Genomic DNA, 17,867 nt, shown 5'->3' with positions numbered 1-17,867 from the left:
TGATAGCAAAATTATGAAGTGCGTCTCTGAAATGTTCAACACTTACAAAACATTATCCGATATTCAACGACAACACCTCAGATTGATCTAACAAGGAAGGAAGGCATGACACATCGTCAGAGGTGCCATGAGGTAGAACGGATAAGCTCACAGAATCCGAATTCGTGCAAGACTTCAGTTTAAGCGGAAAACGTCAACATTTTAAGCGAAAACCCAAAAGTTTAGATGTAAACTAGATAACTTAAATGGGAAAATAATATTTTAAAAGGAAACATGAAAATCTTAAACGGAAAAGGATATTTTTAAAGGGAAACTGGACAACTTTAAACAGAAACTGGACAATTTTAAAAGGGAACTGGGATGGGAAATGGATAACAAAGCAAAGCTTATTATTGTCTTGCTTTGTTTTATGCGGAAACATATGGTTTAAGCGGAAATTGGATTATTTAAGGAAAAACATATGATTTAATGAGGATACTGGGATAATTAGGCAATAATTAACTTCTACGACTATGTAAAAATAAATCATAAAGGAGAAGAACTTTACAACGAGAAAAAATCATTTTAAGTAGCATGCAACAATGGGACATCATCTGTTTCAACTACTAGATCAACTGCAATGCATTTGAAGAGGGTGTATATGTGACACATAGGCTGGAAGTCAATTTCGTTTTCTATCGGATAAACCGTTTTATGTCCATCTAGACCCCATCGCTCACATATCTCCGCTAACACTGATTCCCAAAAAGTCAGCGCCGTGAACACTAGCACTCGTCCCTCCCCGTTGTATCTAGCAATAGCACAAAAACCCTCCATAATAAACCTACATTTTTATAAATTGTTACTCTCTCTTGCAGGATGAGCAATGTGAGTTAAAGGAAGAAATTCTCACCTTATTGGGCAACCGACAGAACTCGAATCAAACAGACCAAATGGAAAGGAATTGAAAACTCTAACAATCCAAGGTGATGAGTCTTCCAAACTTTGTTTGAGAAAACAAATGCAAAAATAATGCAAAAAGGTTTGACATGATGTGATTGGGCGGTTTTTTCCCCACCAATTTCAAGGGCATAGAAGGAATTTCACAACATGGACAATGCCTAGGTGTCTTGCAGGGGGCTAAAAGCAAGTGAAGCAATAGCGAAAGGGATGCCCGGGATATTCAAAATTTTCAGGGGCTGTTTGGGAAGATTTAAAATTCATGAGGGGTAAACAATAATTTTCCGTAAAAAAACTAATAATAAAAATTTTCTTTATTAAGGTTTTTTACATAAAAATATTAAAGATAATATGGTTATTTTTAAACTATTTGTTTTAAAAAAAAAATATTCCTAAAATAATTATCCAAATATAAACTCAGATTTTATTAAAAAAATTTTAAAACTAACTAAATATATATATAGCTTGATATTCATGTTTAAACTATATTTTTTTTTAAAAAAAGTCCAAAGAGCAACATTTCAAACTAACTAAAAATATATACATATGGCTTATTATTGTTTTTAAAGTTTGTTGCAAAGTGATGTGGATTCTTTCATTATAGAAAGATTTCAAAAGTTTTAAAATATTACTTTTTAAATAAACTCACTGTTTAATCATGGGATTAAATTTTATGTTAAATGATTCAAATAGTTGTTGACTTTTGAAACCTATATTAAAGACACCCTAACCCATATTAATTAAACTCTATCAGTGTACATTCTTGACTACATTTTGGACCATGTTTTGTATGTGAATCACTGAATGTCATACTCCATACATGAAAGGTAGTCTATACAAGAAGGGTACATTGTGTAGATATGGATTGCTTAGAAGAATCCTATCATTTCATTGCAGTGCCCTATCTTGTTATCAGGATTTAGGTGATGCAATATTATATTTTAATCTATTCGAAGTGGTTGAGTTGGCATGCTATGGATGTATCATCAAATTCGATGATTGGATAAAATTATCTCATGAGTTGCTCATCAGTGATATGAATTTTTTATAATAATTTATTTTCTTAGTGTGGTTAAAGAGTTAGTCTACCTATTTTGGAATTAATACTTAGATGAGCATATAGAGTTATAAGCCTTACCCCTTGTTTGGTTGGAGGATTTTGGAGGGGTAGCAATGGGTGAGGAGGAGTGATGGTTGTTTGGTTGAGGGAGTAAGGAGGAGGAGTTTGGAGGGGTGCTTCACCCCTCCAAACCGCTCACATCCCATCCCTCCAAATCAGGGTCTTTTGGAGGGGTGGAATTATTCAACAAATATTTTAAACTTTAAATGCATATGAAAAGGCCAAAATACCCTTTATTAATTTGAGAAATTACCATAATATCTTTTTAAAACCTAATTTCATATCTCATATTATTTTTGTTTTCTCTTATTTTTTTTTAATGTGTCAATTTAATAATAATATTGATAATGTTGACTTCAAATAATTAAACTCCAAGAATCCAAATAATATGTCTTGAGAGAGTGAGATTAAGAGAGAATGAAAGTAGGAGATTAAGAGAGTATGAGAGTAGAGAGTTGGGAAAGAGTAAAAGAATTGGTAAAAAGTAAATAATAGGGGGTGGGGGTATATATAGAAATTTATAAGAATTTAAAAAACAATATGAATTTCTGAAAATTCAAAAATTGAAAAATTTTTTTAAAAAAATATTAAATAATGGTCAACGGCTAACGGGATCCCAATCCGCGGGGTCAACCCGGCGGGTTGGGAACCGGGTTGCAACCTGTTTCTTATATGGGCCTGGCCCGGCGGGTTGGGAGAAGCTCAACCCGTAACCGGCCCGTCTACAGTACGGGCCGGTTACGGGTCAATAAACCGGCCCGCCGGGTCAGTGACTTGGTGGGCCGGTTCCGGGCCGGGTTGGCGGACAGCCCGTGCCCACCTCTACTTCCATCCTCATTCCACAAATCAAACATACGGTTAATGAAGAAATTGTTTAAATTTTTTGTGGGACTTAAAATTTCATGAGAATCATCCCTATAATAGAAAAAAAATTGAGATGGCTTGTAATAAAATTTTCCAATAAAATATAAAATTTCTATGATATTATGGTGTTACTAAACATGCAGTAAAAAATGTTATTTTATCCAATAATTTGATTATATGGAAAAACTCATGATTTTGATTGATGACAAAAGATGACCCTTTCATCAATAGATTTTAAATTTTTTATTATAACATAATAATAAAAATTTTGTCATTTGTCATAGATAAGTGTTAAGACACTTGACTCGCATGCCACATTATACATATATATACACATATATAAATTATTAAAAATTTAATTAAGGTGATTATTTGCCATATAAACTCATAATATACAGGGTGTTTTTCTAGAAATAGATATATAAACTATGTTTATTCAATTCAATTTCATATTTCATTTTCATTTCTATTTTTATTTTCACTCCTATTTAAATGATGATCTGGTTTATAAGTATATTTTCAAGCCAAATAAGAGCATCATTAATAACCAAGCTTAATTTGCTTACAATCTTAGCTGGGATGAATAAGTTATTCCTAATTATTCTCCAACAAACACATAAAAGAAAGTTTTACTATTGTAATTGGAATGAATTTTGAAATTTACATTTGAATGGGATGCAAAACTTTTATAACAGATCAAGGCAAATTCAACATCATGATAAGTAAATAGAATAAAAGTTATATAATCAAGGTTACATATTTTAATTATTGATTAGTGTTTAACCTATCATTATTGTTTATTAAAGTTTTTTTAATAATAAAAGAAAATTTCCAACTCCACGTTGTTTGTGTTTATTGCCTTTTTGTATTTTCTTGGACCACAGTATATTTTTACTTATTAAAGCAAATAAATAAATACATAGATTTATAATAAGGTTTTTACTCATCACTTAAATATATATATATAATTTTTTTTGTTCGTTTCTTTAAATACCGTAGTAATGTTTAAACATAATCATTATTTATAAATGCATCTTTTAATACAAATTTATATATTTTTTTAATGTTTTAAATCAAAATGTAAAATATAGTAAAATATGTATACATTTTTTTTGTAAAAAAAAAAATACTGACAATCAATATAATTTCAAGAACCTCAAACAAAAAACGACCTTATTGGTGACATTGCCACGTGTCAAGGAAAGTAAGCAATAAATAATCGACAAGTTATCGAGTGAGATAATTTTAGTTAAATATAAAGTCCGGAAAAAAACCAGCTGTTACGTCAGTATCACCATCTCTATCACGCGCGGGAAATGGAAAGGACATATTTACAAGAATACCCTCATATGTTCTTATATTACCGAGGAAACCATTCAGTGGTTGATGTAATTACGCTAAAGTCCCCAACTAACCGTCTTAATCACAAGGTTTTTTTCGAGCTCCACGAGGTTTTGGCCTGCTCCTTTTGAATCCCTTCTCTGCTATTTTCCCATTTTTAGGTCTCTCTCTCTCTCTCTCTCTCTCTCTCTCTCTCTCTTTTTCTCCAGCGAAGCATGGATTCAGAGAGCGATCTCCATCTAGGGTTTCTCCATTTGGGGAAGCTAGAGCTAGGATTTCTCTTCTTTCTGTGATCGGGGTTGTGGTTTTGCTGGCATTTGGGGTTTTGTTTCGTGATCCGAGGTGGCTGGTACTGGTTTTTGTTGGTAAGATGGTTTTCTTTCTTGGGTTTTCGGCGTTTTCGTTTTTCTAGGTTTTTTCTGGACCTTGTTTGGTTTTGGTTTTGACTTTTTTGGTTTTGTTGTTTTGTTTTCGGGGGTTTTGGCGTTTGTTTTTGTGCGGTTTGAATGTTTGATCTTTGGGAATTGTTGTTTTTATTAATCTATTTTTCTTGTATGATTTTGTGAGTTGACGGAGATTTGCAGAGGTCTCCAGGGTTTGGATCCTGTTTTTTTGGTGTTTTTTGGAGCTGGAATCGGATTTTAAGGCTTTGAGAATGTTGTTTGTTTGATTTTGAATCCAGGGTTTCTGTGGTTTTCTCTTGTTCCCTGCGTGATGGCTGCATCTTGGGCTGATGAAATGGTGGGGGAGGTGGTAGTGGCTGCTAGTGCTCCTCCACGTCCGACGAGGCCTTCCTACATCCCACCAGCTCTCCGCAACAAGCCATTGTCGGCGGACGCGCCGGAATACTCCCCGATCTCATCAGCCGGCCGTGACTTCATCGGGTCCTCTCGTTCTCACCGCTCCCGCATTCCTGAGCCAAGCCCTTTCGAGATCGTTGAGAAGCTATCCGAATTGGGGTTCTCTGATGGTGCGGGAATCAACTTTGACGCTTATGATGACATTCCGGTGGAGACTAGCGGCACGGACGTGCCTCAGCCGGTGAACACATTTGCAGAGATCGATCTTGGTGATGCCTTGAATGAGAATATCAAGCGGTGCAAGTATGTGAAGCCGACCCCAGTGCAGCGCTACGCCATTCCCATTTCATTGGCCGGAAGGGACCTCATGGCTTGCGCGCAGACTGGCTCTGGGAAAACAGCGGCATTCTGCTTCCCAATCATCAGCGGTGTCTTCAGGCACTGTGGTCTGAACCAAAGACCACCGGTTCGCAAGTCTCGAATGGCCTATCCAATAGCGCTTATACTTTCCCCAACGAGAGAGCTCTCATCTCAGGTTCGCATTGTCTAAAATTAATTGTTATCTCTATATATGATTTATAATACACATTGTGAGTGTATTGCTTTTGTATGGTTTAGATTCATGAGGAAGTCAAGAAGTTTTCTTATATGACTGGGATTAAGGTTGCTGTGGCTTATGGTGGTGCTCCCATGTATCATCAGGTATGTTTCACAACTTTTTGTTACATTGAGCTCTATGTTTTGTATTATCCTTTATAATCTGGTGTGGAAGGTATAATGTAATTCTGAGGCCTAAGTGACCCAACTCTTACTTTTTTTTGGTGTTTTTTAAAGGTCAAATGTGTCTGCCTGTTTATTTAATGTTGATTTCTGCTTATGAGAAGTTAAGAATTATTTCTGATGAAGGATTGTACAACGATTAAGATGATTCTAATCAGCAATGACAGGGAAGAACTTATTTTTGGCAAATGTTGTCTCTGTCTGTAGTGAAAGTCCTCTGTTCTTTTATCTTAGCCTTGGTGAAAGGGAACTTGGGTGTTTTCCCCAGTGGACTTTGGGAAAATGTGGATGATTTTTTGTTCACTTGGTAAAGGTCCTTGTATGGAGCTGTTGACTGATTACTTTTTCATCGACTAGTTTTTCTTCATTATCTTTGTTTTTCTTATTGTCATTCTGCATAGATTTCTTGATCACCTTTTTGGTTGCCTGTGTTGTTCTTTGGTAGTATGTTAAATTATTCAAACATTGTTTTATCCTTATGCTGGGTGTATTTTCTCTTCTTGCAGTTGCGTGATTTAGAGAAAGGTGTTGACATACTTGTTGCAACACCTGGGCGGCTAGTGGACCTGATTGAGAGAGCAAGAGTTTCTCTTCAGGCAATTAAATATTTGGCATTAGATGAGGCTGATAGAATGTTGGACATGGGTTTTGAGCCTCAGATTCGTAAGATAGTAGAACAACTGGGCATGCCTCCTCCAGGCATGAGGCAGACAATGCTCTTTAGTGCAACTTTTCCAAATGAGATACAGGTTATCTAGCACAGCCCTTCCATTTTTTTCATTTGTTGTGCTGGATTTCTTGGAGATTTTAGTAGTTCAATTGCAATATTATTTTGTGCCATAAGTTCCTTAGTTATATATATATATATATATATATTGCTTGTTAATTCTGTTTGTTGCATATAACTTAATTTGATTTACTTCAGATAATTAAAAGATGGTGTTGTTTCATCAGTTAAAAATGTGCAAGATGTCTTTGTTCCTATTAGCATGCATTAATCTTGCTTAATATAGTTGCTTTCAAATTTTTGTTTGGTGATATTTTTATTTATTGTTATTTTTTTTGTTGCAGAGATTAGCTTCGGATTTTCTTTCAAATTATATATTTCTAGCTGTTGGAAGGGATTGGCTCTAGCACGGACTTAATATCTCAGAGGGTTGAATATGTTCGGGATATAGATAAGAGAAGCCATCTGATGGATCTTCTTCATGCTCAACAAGCAAATGGTATCTATGGCAAGGTGATGTTGCTAAACTTAAGGGCCTTGCTATTTCTCAGTTATGGTTCCTTTTTCTTTAATATGATCTGACACTAAATATGGCTCTTTTTTTTATGTATATGGTAGCAAGCATTGACGTTAGTTTTTGTGGAAACCAAAAGAGGTGCTGATTCATTAGAACACTGGTTATGTATGAATGGATTTCCTGCCACTGCTATTCATGGAGACAGAACTCAACCAGTGAGTTGGCTTGATCAACTATTTTATCATTTTCTTTTGATTCTGTTTTGAAATTTACTGGAGTTAAATTTTAAATTATACAAATTTTAATGATCAAACACTTCAGCAGCAAAATGCTTGTTCAAACTGTCTGAACAAGTAAGATTCAAATGGCGAGTACTGAAATAATGGGCCTATTCAAACTTCACTGATATAATTAAAAGAAATGGCACGTCAAATAATTTATTGAAGTGCCATACTGACCATTCACTGAATCACTGAACATTCTAGGAGTTGTTGGAATTAAAAAATAATTACTTAATTAGGCACATTTGAAATGCCACTTCAAATAATTTATTGTACTGTTTGATAACCCTCTCTGTGGTGTATTGTCTTATTGGACCCTAATCTCAAGTTAAATGACATATCGTCAATACATTAACTTGGAGCAGCCTTTAATTATGTTGGGGTAATAGTTTCAAGTTGCAAAATCAATCTGCTAGAGTAAATTTTATTTTGTTATTTGATTTTGGTGCATGACTATCAATATTGTTCTGCTTGTATTGTTGAAGGAGCGGGAGCAAGCATTGAGGTCCTTCAAAAGTGGTGTCACTCCAATCATGGTGGCAACTGATGTTGCAGCACGTGGTCTTGATATTCCCCATGTTGGTCATGTTATTAACTTTGATTTACCTAAAGATATAGATGATTATGTTCACCGCATTGGGCGGACAGGACGTGCGGGGAAGTCTGGTTTGGCTACTGCATTCTTCAGTGATGGGAATCAACCCCTTGCGAAGTCTCTGTTGGAGCTCATGCAGGAAGCAAACCAAGAGGTTCCTGATTGGCTTCTTTGTTGTGCTCAAAGGTCTTCTCATGGAGGGGGTAAAGCCCGCCGCTCTGGTGGTGGTGAGAGGTTTGGGGGGCATGACTATCGTCGGGATGTTTCAAGCAGAGGTGGAAGTCAATATTCACATTCATACAACGGAGGCAGCAGTGGTGGCGCTAGTTACCAACCCCAACCACCCCAAAACTATAGCTTTGGCAATGGGACGATCATTGCTAGTGGTTGGGACTAGAATGATGATGGTTTGCTTCTTTGCACAGCTTACATCAAGTACATATTACCGTATATTCCGTTGACCATCTAGGTTTCTAGGATGCATCTGTATAAGTTAGTGGTCTCTATATTAGTTGCCTTATGCCATGAGTCATTTTTTGTTGCCTGGTCTTGCTGGTTTTTGCTTTGTAGATGATTCTGGCAGTGCAACTTAACAGGAGACATAATATTTTGTTGTGATGCATGACATCATCTTTGGCTCTCTAATTTTGCCCAGCTTATTTCATCTAATGTGATTGGAATTTTCAATCTGAGCACTTATCTTCAGTTCTTTCTGATGTGTGTTTAATTTCTGCAGGAATACTAATCTTATGGTGTATTTTGATATGGTACCCTAACATGGTTGTTATTGGTTAGACGCCATTTTTAGCATGCTGGATATTCTCAACATGCATTCTGAGATGGTGATTTTCATGGATTTGATGGGTATTGGTCTATTTAACTCATAATAGGATATGCTAACAAACCTTGATAGGGTTTGTGTAGGGTTTGAGATTTATAATTAAAATTTGAGCAGGTTTGAGATGGATTTGGGGATTTGACCCTTGGGTATTTGCAACTTGTATGCATATTTGTGTATTTATATTCATACAAATGTTTCTGGTATTCAATTCAAATTTAAAATATAATTATTCTTCTCTTATCATCTTGTGTTGGATCTTAGTTTTTCAAATTTTTTTATTAAGTTTATAGAAATGGACTTATTATTATTATTATTATTATTATTATTATTATTTTGCAATATTTGTTTTACTGTCTTTTATTTTGGATCATCATTTATTTGTTACTCATTGCTGGTAAAGTTTTCGAATCTCTGAACTTATTATTATTATTATTATTATTATTATTATTTTGCAATATTTGTTTTACTGTCTTTTATTTTGGATCATCATTTATTTGTTACTCATTGCTGGTAAAGTTTTCGAATCTCTGAAAACTAATAAGTTTATATTTTTGTAAAAACATTTTTAGTTATTTTTTAAAAAGTTTTCCAAGATTAATATATTGAATTTTATTAAGTATATGGCTACGATTATCTAAAATAAATCATTATTATTTGTTTAGAAATAAATGATTAATTATGAGATACCGAAGGTTCATAGACCAATGGTATTAGTCTCATTGTGAAAGGCGTTACAAACCATAATTTTCATTGAAAAGCGTTACGAACCGTATTTTTCATTCGTACCCACAATATGGCTGTCTTTATTTTGGCCTGGAGGTATGGTTAAATAATTGGCATTGGAAAGTTGAAGTTATTTAAGATACATTAAGTTTTTCTTGTGGGAAGGCAATGAGAACTGGCTTTGCGGAGTTGCGGGGAGTCTAGAAAAGCAGTCGTGTCACTAATTCAACTCAAGCCATTAGCTCAAACATGTTATTTCTTAATTGATAATTATCAACTGCTTCTTTTCTTTCTTTTGTAAGAAAGTTCCATTGGGTATCATTAGACTAATTTTAATTTTCTTTTTAATTTTATTATGGATGTTTTCTCAATCTAAAGCTTTTTTTTTTAATAATCAAAATGATCTCACGATAACTTTATTCACTCATATAAGTTTTTCAAAATATCAAATCTAAGCCATGTCAATGCTGTGCTGCTAACTGGATTTTTTTAAAAAACCAAAATATTTACTTACTTTCAATAACAGGCTTTTTTTTTAAAATATTGCTTTTTTTTTAATTAATTACTAAAATAGGTATTTTTAAAATTATTTACTAAATTAGGCATTTTTATTTTTTTAATATTAAATTTTAAACTTTTTTAATAGCTGTGGGTTCCACTGGTTTTTTAATATTAAAATTTTATTTTTTTTAAAAATCGGCAGGTCCCACTAGTTTTTTAATATTAAAATTTATTTATTTAAAACTGAGATGGGTCCTACTTGGTTTTTAAATTAAAAAGCAATTTTCTGTACTAAAACCCTTATCGTTTCAGTAAAAATTTTTTTACAGCTAGTTTTTATTCTCACTTCTACTTTCACTAATCCTAACAGATAAGGGTTTTAGTAATATTCGGTTAAAAATTTAAAAGATAAAAATTGTTGTGGTTAAAATTTTTTATATACATAAAAATTAAAATTATCTCCAATAATACATAAAAATTAAAATTATCTCCAATATTAGAATAGTCAAAGATGTAATTGTTAGGATTAGTGAATGAGGCCTCCACCTAACAAATAGATGGTTATGATCAATTTGATCCAATAGCTCTTATGAATGAGGTAGGTGCCATTTGCCACCAATAATTCAGCCCATCAACCCCCCAATAATACTCTCCACCTACCCTAACAATTACATCTTTTACTATAAGATAATTTTTAGGCCTCCACCTAACGAATGGATGGTTATGATGAATTTGATCTAATAGCTCTTGTGAATGGGGTAGGGCCACTGCACACCAATAATTCATCCCATCAACCCCCGATAATACTCTCCACCTACTCCCTAACAATTACATCTTTTGACTATTCTAATATTGGAGATAATTTTTAATTTTTTTATGTATTATTGGAGATAATTTTAATTTTTATGTATATAAAAAAATTTTTAACCACAACAATTTTTTTATCTTTTTAAATTTTTTTAACCAAATATTACTAAAAACTCTTATCCGTTAGGGATTAGTGAAAATAGAAGTGAGAATAAAACTAGTTGTAAAAAATTTTATGAAATGATAAGGGTTTTAGTGTAAAATTGTTTTTAATTTAAAAAAAACTAGTAGGACCCATCTCAGTTTTAAAAAAATAAATTTTAATATTAAAAAACTAGTGGGACCTGCCGATTTTTAAAAAAAATAAAATTTTAATATTAAAAAACCAGTGGAACCCACATCTATTAAAAAAGTTTAAAATTTAATATTAAAAAAATAAAAATGCCTAATTTGGTAAATAATTTTAAAAATACCTATTTTAGTAATTAATTAAAAAAAAGCAATATTTTAAAAAAAAAGCCTCAATAACACCCTTTCTTTTTTTTAAAAAAAAAATCACAAAAATGAATTTATTTTTTTACCTTTTTAAATTATTATTATTATTTTTTTTAGAAAAACTTATATATTTTTGAACCACATTTATTTAAGGAAATTATTATTATTATTATTATTATTATTATTATTATTATTATTATTATTATTATTGGGTTATACATATTTTTTTTAAGGCATTGTATTAAAAATAATAATATTTTTTAAAACCACATTTATTTTAAGAATATTATTATTATTATTAATAAAATGCAAATTAATTTTTATTTTTTTAAAATCTATTTGTCGTATAGTGTAGGCTCCTATAGATAAATTTATGCTCGATGTTTTTATCTAGTATCAAGGTTTCATTTTGACAATTTGTAAATATATGCACATGAATGAAAACCTTGATTCTACTAGGTATAATTTATGTTCTTTATATAAACAATTTAGATATTATAAAATATTTTGTACTTGAATGCAATTATTGTTTTTTGAACTGCAAGTTATTCAACCATAATAATAATAATAATAATAATAATAATAATAATAATAATATAATTTTTCCAAAATAAATGTGGTTAAAAAAATAGAAGTTTTTTTAAAAATAATAATAATTTATAAAAGTTTAAAGAAACAAAAAGATTTTACTTTGTGATTTTTTAAAAAAGAATATTGTTTTCGAAAGAAAACCAATATTATGGTTTTTAAAAAGTCCAATTACTATTTGGATGGTGACTTTGACATTTTGCAACCCATATAGGTATATAATTTTTTCATGTGATTAAAAAAATTAAATTGAAATATTATTATTATTATTATTATTATTATTATTATTATTATTAAAATATTGATAAGCCACATCAGGGGATGTGTACAAGCATAAAATTAAAACTTCAATATAATTGTGCCTTTATTTTGCATGAGCTCAAGTTTAAACCTATATTTTTACTAGAACACAAATATTTTACATAAAAGTTTCGATATTAATGGACCAAGAGTTCACTAGCTTAATTTTATTTTTATTTGAGTAACTTCAGTATGCTTTGAGAATCATTAAATAAATATGGGTGGAGAGAAGTAGTGGATTTATGCTCAAACGAAATTCTTACTTTTATTTACTTGAAGGTTTAATTATTTTCACTTTTAAGTGAAGGTTTTTTTATTATTATTTTTTTTTTAAGGAAAGGCGACAAGCGCCGGAACTCAGAGACGAACACGTGGGGGAGTCGCACTCATCACTGAACCGTGCCTTCACCTTGCGCGAGATGGAGATCAAACTCGGGAAGCCACGCTCGACACTCGAGGCGAACACCCTACGTAAGGGACCCGATGCCAATAGACCAAATGGTCATTGGCCTTTTAAGTGAAGGTTTACTATGCAATTCTCACTTTTTGTTTAATAAATGAAGAACATGAGGAAAAAAAGATAAGCAGTAAACGTGCATAAAATCCCCGCTTCTACTTAAGGTTTACCATTCTCAATTTCACTTGGAAGGTTTCTTGTGCAACTCACACTTCTATTTGATAAATGAAGAAGATGAGGAAATATAAGTGTTTGTTTGATAAACAAAGAATGTGAAGAAATAAAACTGACACCTAATCCCTATTTGTTATTTATTTTAATGATAAAAGTGTATGGAAAATATTTGGAGAATTATATATACAATCCAAAACAGCTACATTTACATATATGCCCAACTAATAATATGACAATGTGCATATCCTACAAACCTAAACTTTTTTTACATAATGGGTACTAATAAAATTACTTTTGTAGTATTTAAAATCAAACCATCTAAAATATCGAAGATTGCCTTGCCTTTTGGTAATTTCTTATTATTCTTACTTAGTAGATGATCAACAAGGGGAGATTTAGCAAGAAATGAATAGAGAAATCTCATAAAGCGCTTATAACTTTTTTTCACAAATTGGTGATAAGAACACTCCATTTAAGGATGTCAAAGAGACAAGTAGGTATGGAGATGCATCGGTTATGATTGCTTAGCTCCTAGAGATTTATAATGTGGGGTGGACTAACACTCGAGGAAATGAAGATATATCACGTGCGCCTAAAATGATATATTAGAGACTATAACCACATAATGATAAATCCCCCATGCTATGCAACCTAGAGAGGTGGAGAGTATAATTCCTCCTGCATGAGACCCACACTAGGATATAGTATTCAATACCAATAGTGAGTGAACAACACCTTATAGTAGAGGGGTGCATACTTTTGAACTTGAGTCTACCCACTCACTATCAACCATTGTGCTTTAAAGTGGTTCTCTATGTTTGGATTAGGGCTAGGAAGAGAAAGTGAAAAGAAAAAAAAAAAAATGAAGGGTTAACAAAGGTTGGGTTGAATCCTTTGCTTGTTTGGAAAATTGTTTTTAAATTTAACAAAAGGGAAAAGGAAAGGTCAGGTGTAACATCATCAAAAATAAAAACCCTAACTAAATCCTCAATTAAAATTTGTTATTGGGCATATTTACATTAAAATAATATAATTATTAAGTAACGACATTTTAAATAGTCATTAATAAGTCACATGGCTGAAATAAAAAAAGATAAAAAAATAAATGTTGGGGTTTGTGTGAAATAAAGGGTTGTATAGAATTAAAGTAAATTATAAGGGTTAATGTGAATAAATAAATATTTATGTATATATGTATACAAGCCTCCAAACTTTAGCCATCCTTTTTATTTTCCTCATATAGTCTTCGGTCTTTTCCTTTCTAAAAGTTCCAAATTTTTCCTTTTCCTCCCTTAATTTAATCCTGTGAAATAGGCGTTTTTTTTTTTAACTAAGAAAGTTAGATTGGATCTAGAGGATTATTGGCATTCAAGATCAGACTACATGTGAGCAAGATAAGGATGAAGTAGAGGGTAAACATAGTTGGATTTAGCGTTGGGTGAGAAGTACTTATACTTGTAGGTAAATGTATTTAACTATGTGAAATATATATGTATGTGTGTGTGTGTGCATACATGCTATTGAGTCTAATGGATTGAGTAATTTCTTTGTGCATGTATTTTATGAAAATATTGAGTATGATGTTGTTGTTCTTGGATTGATGGTATGCTAAAATTTGTATTGTCATATGAATAGTATATAAAATTTTGTTTGAGGTTTAGATGTGTTTGAAAGAAAATAATGAATATATGTGGTAGAATGGAATTGATTTGATATTGAAATGTGAGATATGAAATAATTAGAAAGGATAAACGATTAGTGCTTGCCTAGATTAGTTATCTTGCTTGGCCTAGATATTGATGTTATGTGTTGTGAGCATATTATCACATGTCCATATAGGTGATGATAGAGTACTAACACTTATCCATATATCGACGATAGAGTGGTAAAGTATTGTGTCCATATATGTGACGATTGCAATACCAAGATTGATGAGCTTAAGACGTGTAGCATAGGAATGGGGAGAGATGGCCATTAGACCATTGGATATACTGCCACGCCTCGACCCGATTTACCAGACTCGATGCATCGACAAACGGCCGTACACCCATAGGTCATAGGACAATAGGCATGCAAGGCCTCAAAACCTATTTGAAAGTAGAATGTACAATCCAACAAAATTATAAATACCACAGTCCGAATCTTACTGAAAGTTGCTTTTATATTTTATGTTTTCAGATATTCTATTCCAAAATTCTAGCCACGTCTCCTTCCACGATCTCATGCTCTTTGCCTGTTTAAGAAAAGTGAGACCTAGCATCCTTCTCTGGTTATAATGTCATTTTGGTAACGAAGACGAGGAACTCACCTTCGTGGCTACTTAATTGCGAGTGATTGAGATAGGGTTTTGATTTATTCTTTTCTTCTCTTTCTTATGATTGTTTGTGAAGTGATACTAGTTAGGGGTTAAGGTTTGGTGAGAACTTTGATTTGGCTTTCTTGTTCTCATAGTTAGGTTAATCTTATAGAAAGTCTTTGGTCTCGAATTTTGTTTTAATCATCTTAAAATTTATATTAGTCTAGATTAGAAGGAAATGCTTGAGTTATCCATGCTTCTTATGGGAAGGATTTGATTTATTTGAGAATAAGATTCAGAAAAGAGATCCCTCCTTAACTTTGGAGACTTAGAGGCTGAAATTGGAGGAAATAAAAAACAAAATCTGTAGATCTTAATCTTAACTAGCTTACTGTAAAATTTTATATTTTCAGTATGTGTATGATGTAAGTTACAACCTTTAAATTCAAGTGCCTCGGATAAGATTTCTATGAGGACCTTGAAGAGTTATTGATATTTTTCATGACTTTAGAGTTTGAATTAGATATAGAATTACATGGGAAAATTTGTAGAAGTCAACATTATCTATGGATCTGCAAAATTTTAGAATTTTTGCCGCTGTAATATTTGAGTTATAACCATATTACTATGCTTGTGCTCAAATGACATTTCTACAGAAAGCATGAAGATTGGTTAGACAATTTCATTGCCTTAGATTTGGAATCATGACTCATTCTTAGTTAGAAAGTCATTCCATTTTGAGTTAGTTATATGCTCCTAAAGTTTGATTTGATTTGAAGGTTTATGCTGTGAAATATTCTTGTTAGGAAGGGTATGTCTAAATTTTTTGATTTGTAGAAATAGGTTTACTCAAATTCATGGTTTAAATTCTGTAGATCTCAAATCATTGTAAAATTTGAATATGTTATAGCTATAGATGTCTAGTTTTCTTAGAAGATAGAAATTCCTGATTTGGATTGGAATTCACAAAGTTATGCCGTTTTCTATCATCGAGTGCATGGTGGAGTTGTTTATTAGCCATTTGACATTTGTAGCTTCATGTGTGTCATGAAATTCTTCTTGCATATCTTTGGTTGATTTTTAAATTCTTATTGTAAGTAAATTTGATGGAGTTTCTTCTTAATATAGGAATCCCCAAGAGAAGTTGATTGGTGTGAGTTAGAGTTTTTAGGCGTTTGACAGGTAACTACCTACATATAAATTATATATATATAATATATACAAACTTTTTCATTTTCCGCACTCCCAAAATTTCCGGGGAAAAGTTTATTATTTTTTTCATTTAAAATTTTACTGGATTACATATTTTTTAGTTAATCATTTTGATAGTTGATTTTTTTATAGGGAAAATTGCTTGCATACCCCTGCAAAACCATGAAATTGCTTAAATACCTCCCATAAAAATATTATTTGCTTGCATACCCCCATAAACTAACTTTTTTACTTATATATCCTTGCTGTTAGTTAGCGTTAGCCACCGTTAGGGTTTATGGAATTAACCATAGTTCCTACTTAACCCAACTTAATAAAAGTACCAAATTACCCTTAACATCATTCAACCTAAACCATCTGAGAAACATTCTCAAACTTCTCAGCCATTCACCCGCCATCTTTTGAGGTTCCCTTCTCACCAATCCCTTCAAGCCATGCCATCTCACTCGCAGGCTCTTTCAAATCGGTATCAGAGATGTCTACGCCGTCCCCGGAGGTTTCAACCTAACCTTACTGGACCATTTCAACGCCGGCTACGCCCGACGCCGTAGCATCTGCACATGTGCCATTACCTTCACCGTCAAAGGTCTCAGCATGATCAATGCCGTCACCGGAGCTTACTCGAAGACCTCCCAATCGTGTTCATCGTCGGCGGGTCAAACACCAATGACTACTGTACTAATCGGATTCTCCACCACACTATCGGATTACTGGATTTTTCTCAGGAGATCTGATGTTTTCAGGCAGTAACTTGTTACTAGGTATGGATCCCGTCACCCCCACTTTGTTCTCTTTTATTTGTGTTATTTGGTAGCGATGTGATCACTGCCGGTGTGAATCAGAGGCCGTTGTGAATCATTTGGAAGATGCGCATGAGGTGATAGAAGGTGCATGTGATATCAACGACGTTAAAGAAGAGTAACCTATGCTTCATCATCTAGTGTTCAACAAGCCTGCAGGTAAGCAATGAATATTTAGTTAGAGGCTTCAATACATTCATGTCATACTCATTTTTAACAAAAGAAATATTTTAGTTAGGGGAAGATCAAGATCAAGGGGAGGATACCATGTTTATGTGCCACCAACAGAAAAAAGAAGTGGGAGGCCTAGAAAAATTAGAAGGGAGGATCAAAACCAATGAATTGGATGTTCTACAATTGATACTTAAAACATGTATATCTTCATTTTCTCATTTTTTTGTTAGTTATTGCTTATGAGTTTCATTCTTCCTTTATGTTGTCTTTTCTATAATTATTTCATTTATTTTTAAGTTCTAATTGCAAATACATCTCCATTTTTCATGTTGATGTTGAGAATAGAGTTTAAGGTTGTTATTTGTGTTATTTGGAGATTGTTGTTTTTTAGAAGTTTAATGTGTTTTTGCATTAATGAACATATGTATTAATTTAGTTGATGTTAAAAAAGTTGGTGTTGGATGTAATTTGTTTTAAAGAATTTTATGGGGAACTTGTTTGTTCAAAAAATTTGATGTCCTTTAGAGAACTTAAT

At 32.5% G+C, this 17,867-nt stretch overlaps 1 pseudogene; it reads left to right on the top strand.

Moving 5' to 3' along the window:
- The first annotated feature begins 4,359 nt into the window (after window positions 1–4,359).
- On the top strand, window positions 4,360–8,651 carry LOC120261914 (annotated as a pseudogene).
- The last annotated feature ends 9,216 nt before the right edge of the window (window positions 8,652–17,867 follow it).

This window comes from Dioscorea cayenensis, chromosome 5 (assembly GCF_009730915.1).
Source record: "Dioscorea cayenensis subsp. rotundata cultivar TDr96_F1 chromosome 5, TDr96_F1_v2_PseudoChromosome.rev07_lg8_w22 25.fasta, whole genome shotgun sequence".
In the NCBI taxonomy this organism is placed as follows: domain Eukaryota; kingdom Viridiplantae; phylum Streptophyta; class Magnoliopsida; order Dioscoreales; family Dioscoreaceae; genus Dioscorea; species Dioscorea cayenensis.
Note: the sequence above shows the minus strand (reverse complement) of the source record. Positions and strands in the feature narration are given on the sequence as shown.